The sequence below is a fragment of the Quercus suber genome, unplaced genomic scaffold (assembly GCF_002906115.3).
Source record: "Quercus suber isolate HL8 unplaced genomic scaffold, Cork oak 2.0 scaffold_31, whole genome shotgun sequence".
Taxonomy (NCBI): domain Eukaryota; kingdom Viridiplantae; phylum Streptophyta; class Magnoliopsida; order Fagales; family Fagaceae; genus Quercus; species Quercus suber.
In genome coordinates, this window is record NW_027069496.1 from 1,408,616 (window position 1) to 1,420,871 (window position 12,256).

General features: G+C 32.9%; 1 long non-coding RNA gene across 3 annotated transcripts; it reads left to right on the top strand.

Moving 5' to 3' along the window:
* The first annotated feature begins 1,747 nt into the window (after positions 1 to 1,747).
* On the top strand, positions 1,748 to 5,109 carry LOC112022948 (uncharacterized). 3 transcript variants are annotated; one of them, XR_002883994.2, is made up of 3 exons: positions 1,754 to 2,074; positions 3,355 to 3,447; positions 4,781 to 5,109. It is a non-coding gene; the product is annotated as an uncharacterized LOC112022948 (long non-coding RNA). The 3 variants fall into 3 exon arrangements; XR_002883993.2 differs by having other exon boundaries at positions 3,355 to 3,417; XR_010627780.1 differs by lacking the exon at positions 4,781 to 5,109 and having other exon boundaries at positions 1,748 to 2,074; positions 3,355 to 3,503.
* The last annotated feature ends 7,147 nt before the right edge of the window (positions 5,110 to 12,256 follow it).

Consider the following 12,256-nt stretch of genomic DNA (forward strand, 5'->3'; position numbering starts at 1 on the left):
ACTTTACAAATACTTTTTGTAATACCTAAAAGATAAAAAGGGGAGGAATGGGGTTAAAAGTGGTCATAAATTGGGTTTAATCCACAGAAACAATAAGATATATATATATATATATTTACTTTTTATATGCTCCTTCATACCTTCACACAAATTATGATACATATCTTAAAGGCTCTAACTAATATTGTCATATAAGTTTTAGTTTGGTGTGATTCATTGTGGTTCCTAGGAATAGCAAATATGGTGTTTGAAATTGTCATGTAAGTTTAGATTTGTGTGTTTCAAGCTTTTATGTGGTTTTTAATTTTTTTTTTTTTTTTTTTACTTAGGTTAGTTTGTTTCTGTGTATCATTTTTTGTAGGTTCTTTTGAACAATTTAGTAGATGCTTTAAAAGTAAAATGACCTTTGCAGATTGTTATTGAGATTAGTAAAGGGCATATTATTGAAAGCCAAAACCGTAGAGCACTCCATTGCAGATTTGTTGTGGTTGTTTTAGTGAGGAATAATGGTTAATTATGCGTTGAACTTAATTCACAATGATCTATATTACTAGACATTGAGTACATTTTTGTTATGAATTGATGTGGACTTGCCGACTGGCTATGCATGGCATCATAATTCAGCTTCCAAATCGGTTTGTAACAAAATTGCAATAGAACTTATAATACCTAGAGCAATTTTTATGTGAATTGGAATTATAGTAGAGGACACATTATATGAGTTTTGTAATGATGCTATTAATACTGAATAGTGATGAGTCCAAAGGGACTATTCTTTATAATGGTTGCCTTTTAATATATTTTCTTGATGGTCTATATATGATCTAAATTACAGACCTATTATCTTGCCATTATGTAATTATTGTGTTCATTTTTTGTGTTAGGTTTCATCAAACTCTTGACAAATTCGGTGCTATATCTACTTCTTATAGTGATATTTTGGATTCGCATAATTTTTAGGTGGCTTATTAGAAATAGGCCCCCAGAGATTAAAAACAAATGTCCCCTCAAAACATTATTTACAACAAACCCTTGATGAATATCCTCTTTAATGTACTGACTCGACTTTAAAGATTAGTCCCAAATGTTTAGACAATGATGTTATACCAATTCATTTAGATATATTTGCACTATTTTCTAAATGATTTCCATTGTAATAAATTGTTATTATTTTCTAAATGATGTTTGTTAGTTAATGACAAGTACACCAAGTTTACGACAAGTACACTAAGTTTAGATTTTTATGTCAATCTTCTTGCTCAAAGTAAGTCAAGTTTTAATTGCTTTGAAGATATTGGATGGTTTTGAAGATATTTCATTTTTGCATGCAAAATAGAGAAGCATTCTAGAGAATTCCCTTCATTCAAACTCATTTGAACGCAATGAAAGTAATAAAAGTGGTGGTTGCTCATTTCAAATGTTCCTTCAAGTGGTCTATTGGAGAATGGAAGTACATACTTGATGTGATTTGAAGAGGCTAATGTTTAAAATTTTTAGGGGATATTGGATACTATATGCTTAAATATACTAAATTATTTAGGTTTGAATGTATGTAGTAGAATTATGAGAACTAAGTTTATACTGGATGCAAAGATCATTAATATGTAAAATGATTCTGCGCGTTACGCAGGTTAAACACTAGTATATATAAAACCGAAACCTTTGAAACTCCAACAATTTTTCACATCAGCATTATTTAAAAAAAAAAAATTCTGATTTTTTTATTTTCTAAAACCCAATAATACAAAAACCTAAATTCTAATCAAAACCATGGCAAAACCACGGGCAACATATACGACCATTCCTCTCTCTCCCCAAAAACCCTCTTTCTCTCCAAAAATCAAAACCTTCTCCTTCCCCTAAAAATCCAAAATCAAAATCCAAAACTTAGGATGAGAAAGAAGGAAGAGCTGATCGGATATTTTGGGAAACGATTGACCCATCATCTTTACCTCTCAGAGCTCACCTTACTCTCCATCTGACAAATCGAGGAAAGGAACCTAGTACAATGATGAAGAAGCCAGAATTCTTGACAGCCTACAAGGTTGACCTGCAATCGCACTTCAAATCCAAGGTTTTCTTTCTTCAATTATATTGAATTGGGAAATTCTAGCTCTTTATATTATAGATTTATGTTGCTGTTGATGAATTGTTTTATTAAAACATGAAAAGAGGTGACTTTTGGTTTATGTGCTACCTAAGAGTTCAAAACGCTGTATTATTTTTCTTTGAGAGAATTGGAACGGCACTTTTTTTTGTGTGGCTTTGGAATTGTAACTATTGTGTTGTCTGTTTCGACTATACTCTTGATTAGAGTCGGTTATTGTTGAAATTGTTATTTGGCTATGTTTTGGAGGTATTATGGTATTCTATTATTGTTAAAATTCTAGGTAGTTCTTCTGACAGCATTGTAGTTCTTTGATCACATTATATGCAAGGAATGGTTGCAATAATAATGCATGATGTGTGTTTGATAAAATGTCTCTAAAATCTGCACTGCACATTGTTTTGAATAACTTTCTATAAACCAATTTTTTGTTTTGTACATCAAGTTCTATTAAAGGAGCAATGTGGGTTTGTTTGTGTTGGTTGAAAAATTATGATTTTTTAGAGATAGTGAGTGATTTTATTTCATTCATCAATTGATTTGTACCAAACTATTTCTCAAAAACTTTGCCACATCAATATATTAGTAAAAAATTTGTAGTTTATTCCTTTCTTTATTTGTTTGCATTGATTGAAAATTTCTAGAATTTTTAGCATTAAAATTTTTGGAACACAGTGGAATTTCAATCTCTATTTCTGTTCTTCTAATTATTAGATTCTCCTTCCTGGCCTTAATATCAGACCATCCTTTTTCGGTAATTGGGTGAGATTACCTGCAAATCTGAATTAGGTTTATAATTTTTCCTATTCTTTTTCCTTTTAAAAAAATTCAATGAATTCAAAGATGTTGATTAGGTGTGTTGTGATGGTTGTAATGTTTGGGTGCATGCCGAGTGTGAGAATATTTCCAGCAGGCTTTTCAAGGTGTGCTTAATATACTTGATTTATGAATTGTGATGTTAATTTCTGTTTCTGTCATATATGTGTTTACTCACTGACTTGTGTATGGTTTAAAGGATCTGGAGAACGTAGATTACTATTGCCCAAATTGTAAAGCAAAGTCTAATTATGAGTTATCAACTTTAGAAAAATGCTAGCCAGATGTCAAGTATGTCTGCCCTATTTTTGTGTGTGTGTGCAATTCTTTTCCCTCCAGTTGATTTTTAAGGCAACTGTATATTTGAATTTATAGACTAAGGAGTTTATCATCAGGTTTTAAGCCTAATTTTGTGACAATTTTTGAAGCAGGTCTTTAGAAAATAGTGGACAAAATGTTCTACCTGAGAGAGTAGTTGTGGTGTGCAATGACATGTAAGGAACATATATTCCAAACCTTCGTATGTAAGCCTTAAACACATTTCTAAATATTACATGTATTTTGAGATTTACTTTTGTTATTGTTTGCTTTGTCATGGTTTGTATTGAGATTTAATTTTGCTGATTTTGGTTTTATAAATTAAACTTAAAAGACTTTGGTTTTGTACCTCTTGATTTGCAAGCACTGTTAGAGTTTTGATCTTATGCTGGGTTAAATTTATATGAAAAACTTATTGGATTAGCTTGTGTTCTTAAAAAGTTCTAGGATATTAAAAAAAAAAAGAAAGAACACTACAATTGGGTTAAACAAAGTAAAGCTGCCCGTGGGTGGAACCAAAGTTACTCTTTTGGAATATGGTTAAATCCTCGTGGGCTGTTAGATTTTTTACCAATTACAACCAGTGATAGGTTAATCATAATGATTGATGTGTAGGTGTAGAGAAAAGTTCTAAACAACCAAAGATGGATAAATAGGCAAGATTAGCATCACGCAATTTGCTTCCTTTTAATTTGCTGCTTCTATTTGATTTGTAAAAAAGAGTTGGGATTGTCAAATGAGCTTCTTCATCCCATTTTAGTTTTTGATTTACTCCCCTACCATATTTTTAGACATCTATGCATATAGTACATGATATAAATAAATAAAAACTATAAAGTCAGTGCAATTATTCAAATGATAATTGTTGGTGAATTCAAACGTATTATAACTACATTTTTCAACTACATAATGCATATTCCAGATACTTTATATTTTTTTGACAAATATTGATACAAATGCATCTATTAGTCCAATATTTATACAATTCTTAGATTATGTGATATCTTGACTCTTGGGACACAACATGCTAATTTGACCATCCTTCAATTCAATTGTGGTTGTATGATAACACCTCTATTTTTTTTTTTTTTTTTTTTTTTTTTTTCAGATTTGTATTAGTGAAATTGTTAGATATCCATATGGAAGTTCAATATCCAAATGTCTATGTATAATTTATGTTTTTTAAAGTAAAAAAAAAAAAAAAAAAAAAAAAAATCATTTCTAAGTGATTTTGAATTGCAAAAGATCATAATGATTTGTCTCTATAATCTTCCTTAAGAATGTTTAGTTTTTTGGCAACATGTAAAACCCAAAAATTTGGGGCCTTGTATGTCCATGAAGAAGGCTATCAATTTTATTTCCAAGACATCATATATGCTTGCTTCTACGATAGATATGTCTAATTATAAACTCATTGAGAAGAATTTCATTTTATAATTGTCATCATTTGAGACTTTTTTTTAATAACTAAAGTGATATCAATGTGTTCCTACTTTCTATTGAATCTTCTTAAGATTTTTACTAATTACAGTAAATTAGGTGTTACAAAACAAAGAAGGAGCTAGAACTGTGGGCCAAAATGACTTGGGCAATTTGGAATGCAAGAAACAAAGCATACTTTGAGAAAGTTCAAACACAACCTAAAGTCATTTTGGATGTAGCTCTAGCATTGCTAGTAACATATCAGATGCTTTCGACTACTCAAGCAAATGCAGAAGGGACTTTTGTTTAGTTGGTTCAGAGGGAAGCCTTGTATGTTTTTTCTTCCTAATTTGTATGGCTAACGAACTAGCTGGGGCAGTGTACCCAGGTCTTTACCTTTGTATATAGTTTTTTACTTCTAAATAAAAGTCTTTCTATTAGGTATATATCTAAAAAAAAAAAAAAGGTGTTACAAAACAAACTGGTTGAAATTTATAAATCACCTTAATTGGTATAACAAATATATGGTTGATAATTAAATAGACACGGACGCCATTCATTTTTTTATTCATACCAATGTGCTTATTGACTTAAGCAGTTAATGGAATTAAATGAAATTTAGGACTCTCTTTTAACTTTGAGAATTATAGGCTTTGGGATGGGTTTAATAATTTTTTAGTGTTATTCTCTATTTGGATACAACAAAAGTGCTGAATAGAAAACAAGATGTTTGATCACTGTGAAAATGCTACAAATTTATTTCAATAATTGCATTGGGAAGAAATTAGTAAAACAATACATTCAAAATTTTCCTGTGCATCGCATGGGTTAGTGACTAGTTTACAATATTCTTAGACACGTGCTGCACTAATTGATCCCAATCAAGTAGGCCTACTTACATTACTACTAGTATGTAAGGGCGCATCTTCTGTTTAGTGCCTCCAATGCATTAAACCCGTTGCAATCATGACATGTGTCCATTATTTGGACACATGTCATGATTGCAATGGGTCTAGTGTCATAGACATTGGATAGAAGCTGCACCTAGTATGTAATCCATGCGATGAATTATAATGGTGCTATTGATTTTAGTTTGAGTTATTAAACATATAGGATATAGTTCAACTAGGACATTTCGAGGTATTAAAATAGTTTTTCTTTGCAATTTTCATGATGTTGGTTATGCTAAGTTTCCCATTATATTGCTTCTACTTATATAATTTTGAAAATTATTATTGGAAATTCTACTATATGCAACACAAAATAAAATAATAAATTGGTCAAATAGTATCTCCTAAATTAAATAGGGATAGATGCATGAGAACGTTTAGCTCAATTACAGTTTATTATGTTCAATATCTTCACATACAAAATATCTTAATAGAAATAGTATAAAAAATATGTTTATTAGTTCAGAGAAAAAGTAACAACAAAAATCTAAAAAATTTAATTTATATGGAAAGCTAACAAAATCAAAATCCAATATTGATTCTAATTGAATTTTATCTAAATTTTAGTTTATATATATATATATATTACCTAGTTAGTAATGGACCGTACATAATCATGGTATATTACATAAATGACTTATAAATTTGAATTGTTTTTAGTTTACAAATAAAAATGGCTCATAAATATAAAATCATTCAAAATCTCTCATACTCTAATTATATATATATATATATATAGTTAAATATATGATTAGGTTTTTTTATGGTTTATTTATATTGGACTTCTCGTTTTGTACACTAAATTAACTCATTTGGCACAAAAATTTAAAAACTTAAATTAGATGGGACACATGGCGCAAAATTAAACTCTAATTGAAGTCCAATTTTTACATTGAATTAACTCACTTGGCACAAAAATTTAAAATTTTTAATTAGATAGGACATGTGGCGCAAAATTAGACTCCACTTGAATTCCAATTTGAAATCTAATTGAGATTTCTCTTAGTTTTACCTATTAATATATATATATATATATATTAGCAATTTATCATGGAGGTTTTTAAAAATATTTGTGAACAGATGTAGTAGTTTACTTTTAAGATTTAAACAATATTTATTATATAAGTTGTATGTAAAATTATTAATATTATCAAAATTATAAAAACTTATTAACATTATCAAAGTTAAATATACACATAACTAACTGGCAATACTATATATTTTTATAATTTAAAAATTATTAATTAAATTATTTATCACATCATCAGTTCAACCACTGGTTAAACCTCGATTGGACCATAAAACTGGTAATCAATCCATTTTTTAGTTGTTTGACCGTACCGATAATCACTGTTAACAATAACCATTAAACAAAAATTTTCGGGTCTTGAATTGATGAGGTTTTTTTTTTTAATTTTATTTTATATATATATATATATATATTTTTAAATGGCGATTTCTTAGCAACTTAGAAACCCTGTATTTAGGTGAGAATCATGTAAGGGTAGTGTGTGAAAGAGTGTGAAGAAAAGCTCAAGAGTGTGCACTCAAGAAGGGCCTCGTGACTAGATCTCGCGACTAGCAAGTCACTAAAGGTGGTACACGTGTGAAGCATGCAGAGGAGCTGAAGAGTTATGCGAAGTGTTGCACTACAGGGCAAAACTTCCAGTCTGGCTAGGCCGTTAGCTCGCGACTCAAACTCGCGACTTGTTCTAGTCGCGAGCTCGAGTTGCTAGAGCACCCTGTTTGTTACAAAAGTAAATCTTCGCATTCCATACACAGCCTACTATAAATACCTTTATACCCACGTATTGTTGAGAGCTTCCAGAGAGAATTTTGAGAGAGAAACCCTAGAGAAAAGCAAGATTGACTCATCCACAATCTTCATCATTTGATTCTCCAAATTCCTCTACTTTCCACCCTCTCCATTGATATATCCTTGAGAGGTACATTAGCCAAATCCTTATTTCACCATACCTATATCTGTGAGTAGGTATTTTGGTGCTTGGGAAGCAGTTCAAAAGGGACCAATTCATTTTGGTTGATGCAATGGGCGATTACGGGATCCGATAAGCTAGAGAAGACAAGGTTCGATGTAAAACTGTTGGAGTAAGAAGCTTGGACGGCTTAGGTGCACTGAGTAGATTAGGCTGGGAGGGTCTTCTGCTATGTATCCCAACTTTATTCTCTTGTAGATTATTGACCGCTTGGAGGGTGGCGGAGAGGTTTTTCGCCGAAGACTTCGGTTTCCTCTTCGATAACACATCGATGCGTTATCTTTGTGTTTGCATCTCTCTTCCCTTAATCTTTTCCTTTTAATTACTACTGTGGTTATGATTAATTTCGGTCTAGATTGTTTTACCAATTCTATTTTAGCTTATTTTCATATTCCGCACATACATTGTTTGATTATAAGCTTGTGTTGGTAATTTGTGAATTGGGGGTTTAAACATTCATTGGAGTTTTACACACTATTTGAACCTTCAGTTGGTATCAGAGCGGGTGCACTTACTGTGATTTAATTACCTTAGTGCGATCCTTGACCCCGTTTGAGATGGATCGATCTCAATCTCTAAATGCTCCACCATATTTTGATGGTAGCAACTATGCCTTTTGGAAAGTCCGGATGAGGGCATTCTTGTGTTGAATTGATGAAACTATTTGGGATGCTGTAGATGTAGGATGGACTGGGCCGAAGGCCGCTAAATCCACATAGGATAAGGCGGCTCTTGCGGCAGTAAATGCAAATAGCAAAGCACTAAATGCTATTTTCTGTGGTGTTTCTCCAGATGAGTTTCACAGGATTTCTCACGTAACAGTTGCCAAGGAGGCATGGCAGATATTGGAGACCACCTATGAAGGAACGAAGAAGGTGAAGGATACTAAGTTGCAAATGCTAACCACTTGATTCAAAGAGCTGAAAATGAGTGACGACAAGTCATTCGACTTATTCTATGGCAAGCTGAATGAGGTAGTTATTGCCAAGTTCAACTTGGGTGAGGAGACGGAGGATTCAAAATTGTGAGAAAGATCCTTCAATCGTTGCTAGAGAGTTTTCGTGCAAAGGTCACTGAAATTGAAGAGAGCAAGGACCTTGATGATATCAAAGTTCAAGAATTAATTGGCTCACTTCAAACATATGAGCTGTCTCTACCTTTACAAAGGAAGAGCAAATCCCTTGCTCTTAAGATGATCAATGAGAGGGCGGAAGCTCACAACTCATCGAATGAGGATGAGGTTGATAAAGACGTGACATATCTTGTGATGAAATTTTTGAAAGTTCTTGAAGTTCAAGAAGAATGGAAAATTTGCTGAAAAGGGAAAATTCCCAAGTTTCGGAAATGAGAAAAACGATTTCAAGAGGAAAGATGGGAAGGAGTCTCAATCCTTTTAAGTAATCACATACTTTGAATGCAATGGACATGGACATCTTAAGAAAGAGTTTCCTAATTATTTGAGAGGGAAGGGCAAGGTGTATGCCACCACTTTTAGTGATTCTGACTCCTCTGATTCAGATTTAGATGAAAGCTGTGATGGAGAGAGAAACTCCTCTGCATTCATGACCATTGCTCCAATAGAATCTTCGGATGATTTGAGTATGCTAGTGGAAGAGCTTGGTAAGCACACTGAATTGGAGTTAACAGGGATAGTAAAGGAATCTGATGATGAGGAAGATGAAGGAACAGTGGGATTGCAAGAGACCTACAATTCCCTCCTTAAGAAGACCGGCGAATATGCAAAAGTGGCTAACGTAGCCATTAAAAAGATGAAGACGACATATGAAGATTATAGAAGTCTTCTAGTGCGATACAAGGAGACCAAATGTGAAATGGAGATGCTAAATGGAGAGTTAACTGAAGCTTACTAAAAAATTCCTTGAGCTTGAGGTGTTTCAAGCAAATGCTAAAGTAGAGAGGGTTTCCTCCAAAAAGCTTGATGATGTACTTGCTCATCAAAAACCATTCTCCGACAAAAGTGGATTGGGATACACTGGAGAGAGCAATTCGAGTGTTAAAGTGTCCAAAGATATGAACTAGTGGTAGAAAATTCAGTTGTTGAGAAACTGAAGCCGGAGAAGAAGCGGAATGTGACTGACCAATGGTTTTTGACTAAGCCTCCTAACAAATTAGTGGTCAAACCTAAGGCTCAAGGGAAATCACTCCCAAAGTCACAAAGAGATTCGAGAACTCAACATTTCTGCCATCACTATGGAATTTAAGGACAAACCAAACCAAATTGTTGTAAGCTGTGAGCATTAAAGAATGACAACTATCAAAGGCCAAGTGGACAAAGAAAGGATAAAGGAAACCCCAAGCAACCGAAAGGGGGAGAAGCTGTGTCCAATATTGGAGATGTAATGAAGATAATTGATGCATTCATTGCTTGCTTGACAAGCTTCAACAAAAGGTTTGAAAGCTAAAACAATAGTACCCAATTCTCTAGGGATATCACCCCAAACGCACGTGCCGTGTGGGTGAAAAGGGGTAATCATGCATAAGCATTACAACATGTCAATGCATTAATTCTTCCTATACTTTGTGACTTTAATTGGTTGTGTGCTTTTGTTAATTATTCCAGCATCTGCTGAAAAATTGTATTTGTTTGCATTTTTGCTTTGAATGTTTTTACATTTTTTGGTCAATCTTTTCTTGTTTTTGTGTCAAAAATCCAAAAACACATAAAAAGTAGAAAATCCAAAAAGTTTGATCGACATTATTGTGTATTGTCACTGGCATGTTTTGCCTTGTACCTTTGTACTAATGGCTTTGTGCATTTACGAGCGTAGCTTGATCTTTATGCACTCATATCATCGTGGAAAAAATCTTGAAATCTATTTAACTGTTGTAAATAGATCTTCAAACTTGTCATGAATGATTAGTTAATGGTTATGTTGATCTTGAAATTTGCATAGACTTGTGCCTATATATCTTCCCACTTTTTTTTTTTTTTTGCTTAAAGAGCTTAACAATTGTAAATCTCAAAATGAAAAGAGATAATGAGCTGCAAAAGCCGTCACGCATACTAGTATTTGACTAGGAAAAAGTAAAAGCGACTTAAAATAAAATGTATGATGCCCAAAAAGCTAAAGGCTTACTCATCAAATTGAAATATTAAAAATTTCTGGCATCGATCTCAAAATAAGATGTAATGATTCAAAAAGATGATATGATGTATACGGAGCCAAATGAAAAGCTTCAAAGTTATGTTATCAAGTTTTGTGGGAGATTATATATGCATATTTCTATAATTGAGATAGGTCACTTTTCCTAGTGCTAATTGTGTATGCCTTGGTTGAATTGATCATTGAAACTTCACATTAGACTAAGGACTATCTCATCTTTGGTATCCACACACATCACACATGTCTATGTTCAATGAATGCCTTATTCACTTGTGTGATTGTACTTGATTAAATGTGTTGCACATGCTCAATTACATGTTGATCAAACACAAAAAGATTTTTGAGTATTTTAATTGTTTTTGGAAAGTGTTTTTGTTTTGAAAATTTTCAAAAAGTGTGCAACCCTGTTTTGGTGACTTGCCTCGCGGGTCAAGCTAGTCGCATGCCCCAGTCGCAAGCTTACTCAGAAGACTTTCGCGACTCTCTAGTGGGTCAAAGTCCCAGTTGCGAAAAAGAGTTAGAAAAATTTCAAAAATCTGGGTTTTTGGAATATTCGCAACTCATTTTGGCAACTTGTTCGCGAGTGGAAGCTTTAGTCGTAAGGGGTACTCAGAAAGTTTTGCGACTCTCGACACGACTTACTTGCGGGTGGAACTTCCGGTCGCGAAAAACACTTTGACAATTTTTCAAAAATTTTGTCATGAAGGTTTCTAGTGACTTGCATTGGTGACTTGTTCGCGACTCAGCTCAGTTGCAAAAATCGCGTGTTTTGCTCCTTAAGGACAGTTTTTAAAATCTTTTCAGTTTTCCCTTGAACATTTTGACTGTTCATTGTCTTGTCCGTTCATCTCTCTCACAAACTCACCATGTTCTCACTAAAAAATCCACCATTTTCTTCATCATCTCTTCATCAATCTTCAAGAAAAGGTATGGGTTTTTCATTTTTCTCATAGTATTACATGTTTATAACCCGTAAATGCTTGGATTTTGTGTTTTTGTTGAGTTGTTGAAAAACATGAGTTTCGAATATGGTTTGGGTATTTTTGATTGAGTTTGTTCAATGGTCATTGTTGACATTGATAATATGATGCTTGATATACATGCTTTCGTGTATGTTCCTCATTTTTTAGTAGTATATCATGATTGTACTATGTTGTTTAGATCATGCTCATAGTAAATTGTCTCAAAGATAGTTACTTGTGCTTTTGTGAATTTCATTGATTACATTGTGCTTAGCTGTGCCTGCACACTCATCACATTTGCATACCACACGTACCTTTGTTGCTCATGCTTAAATACATGATTAAATACTGAATACTTTGGTTCATTTGCCATGTTTGAGTGATATGTCTTTCTAAATAACAAGGTGTGTTTATTTCATGGACTAACTTGGATCTAATCAAGTTTATGTTTATGTCTTGTGGATTTGCACTTGGTTCTCTGCTGTGTGTATGTTATTTTGCAGATGTCTTGTTGCTCCTCTTAAGGAAAAGAGCCTGTAATTGATGTTCCAACATCCAT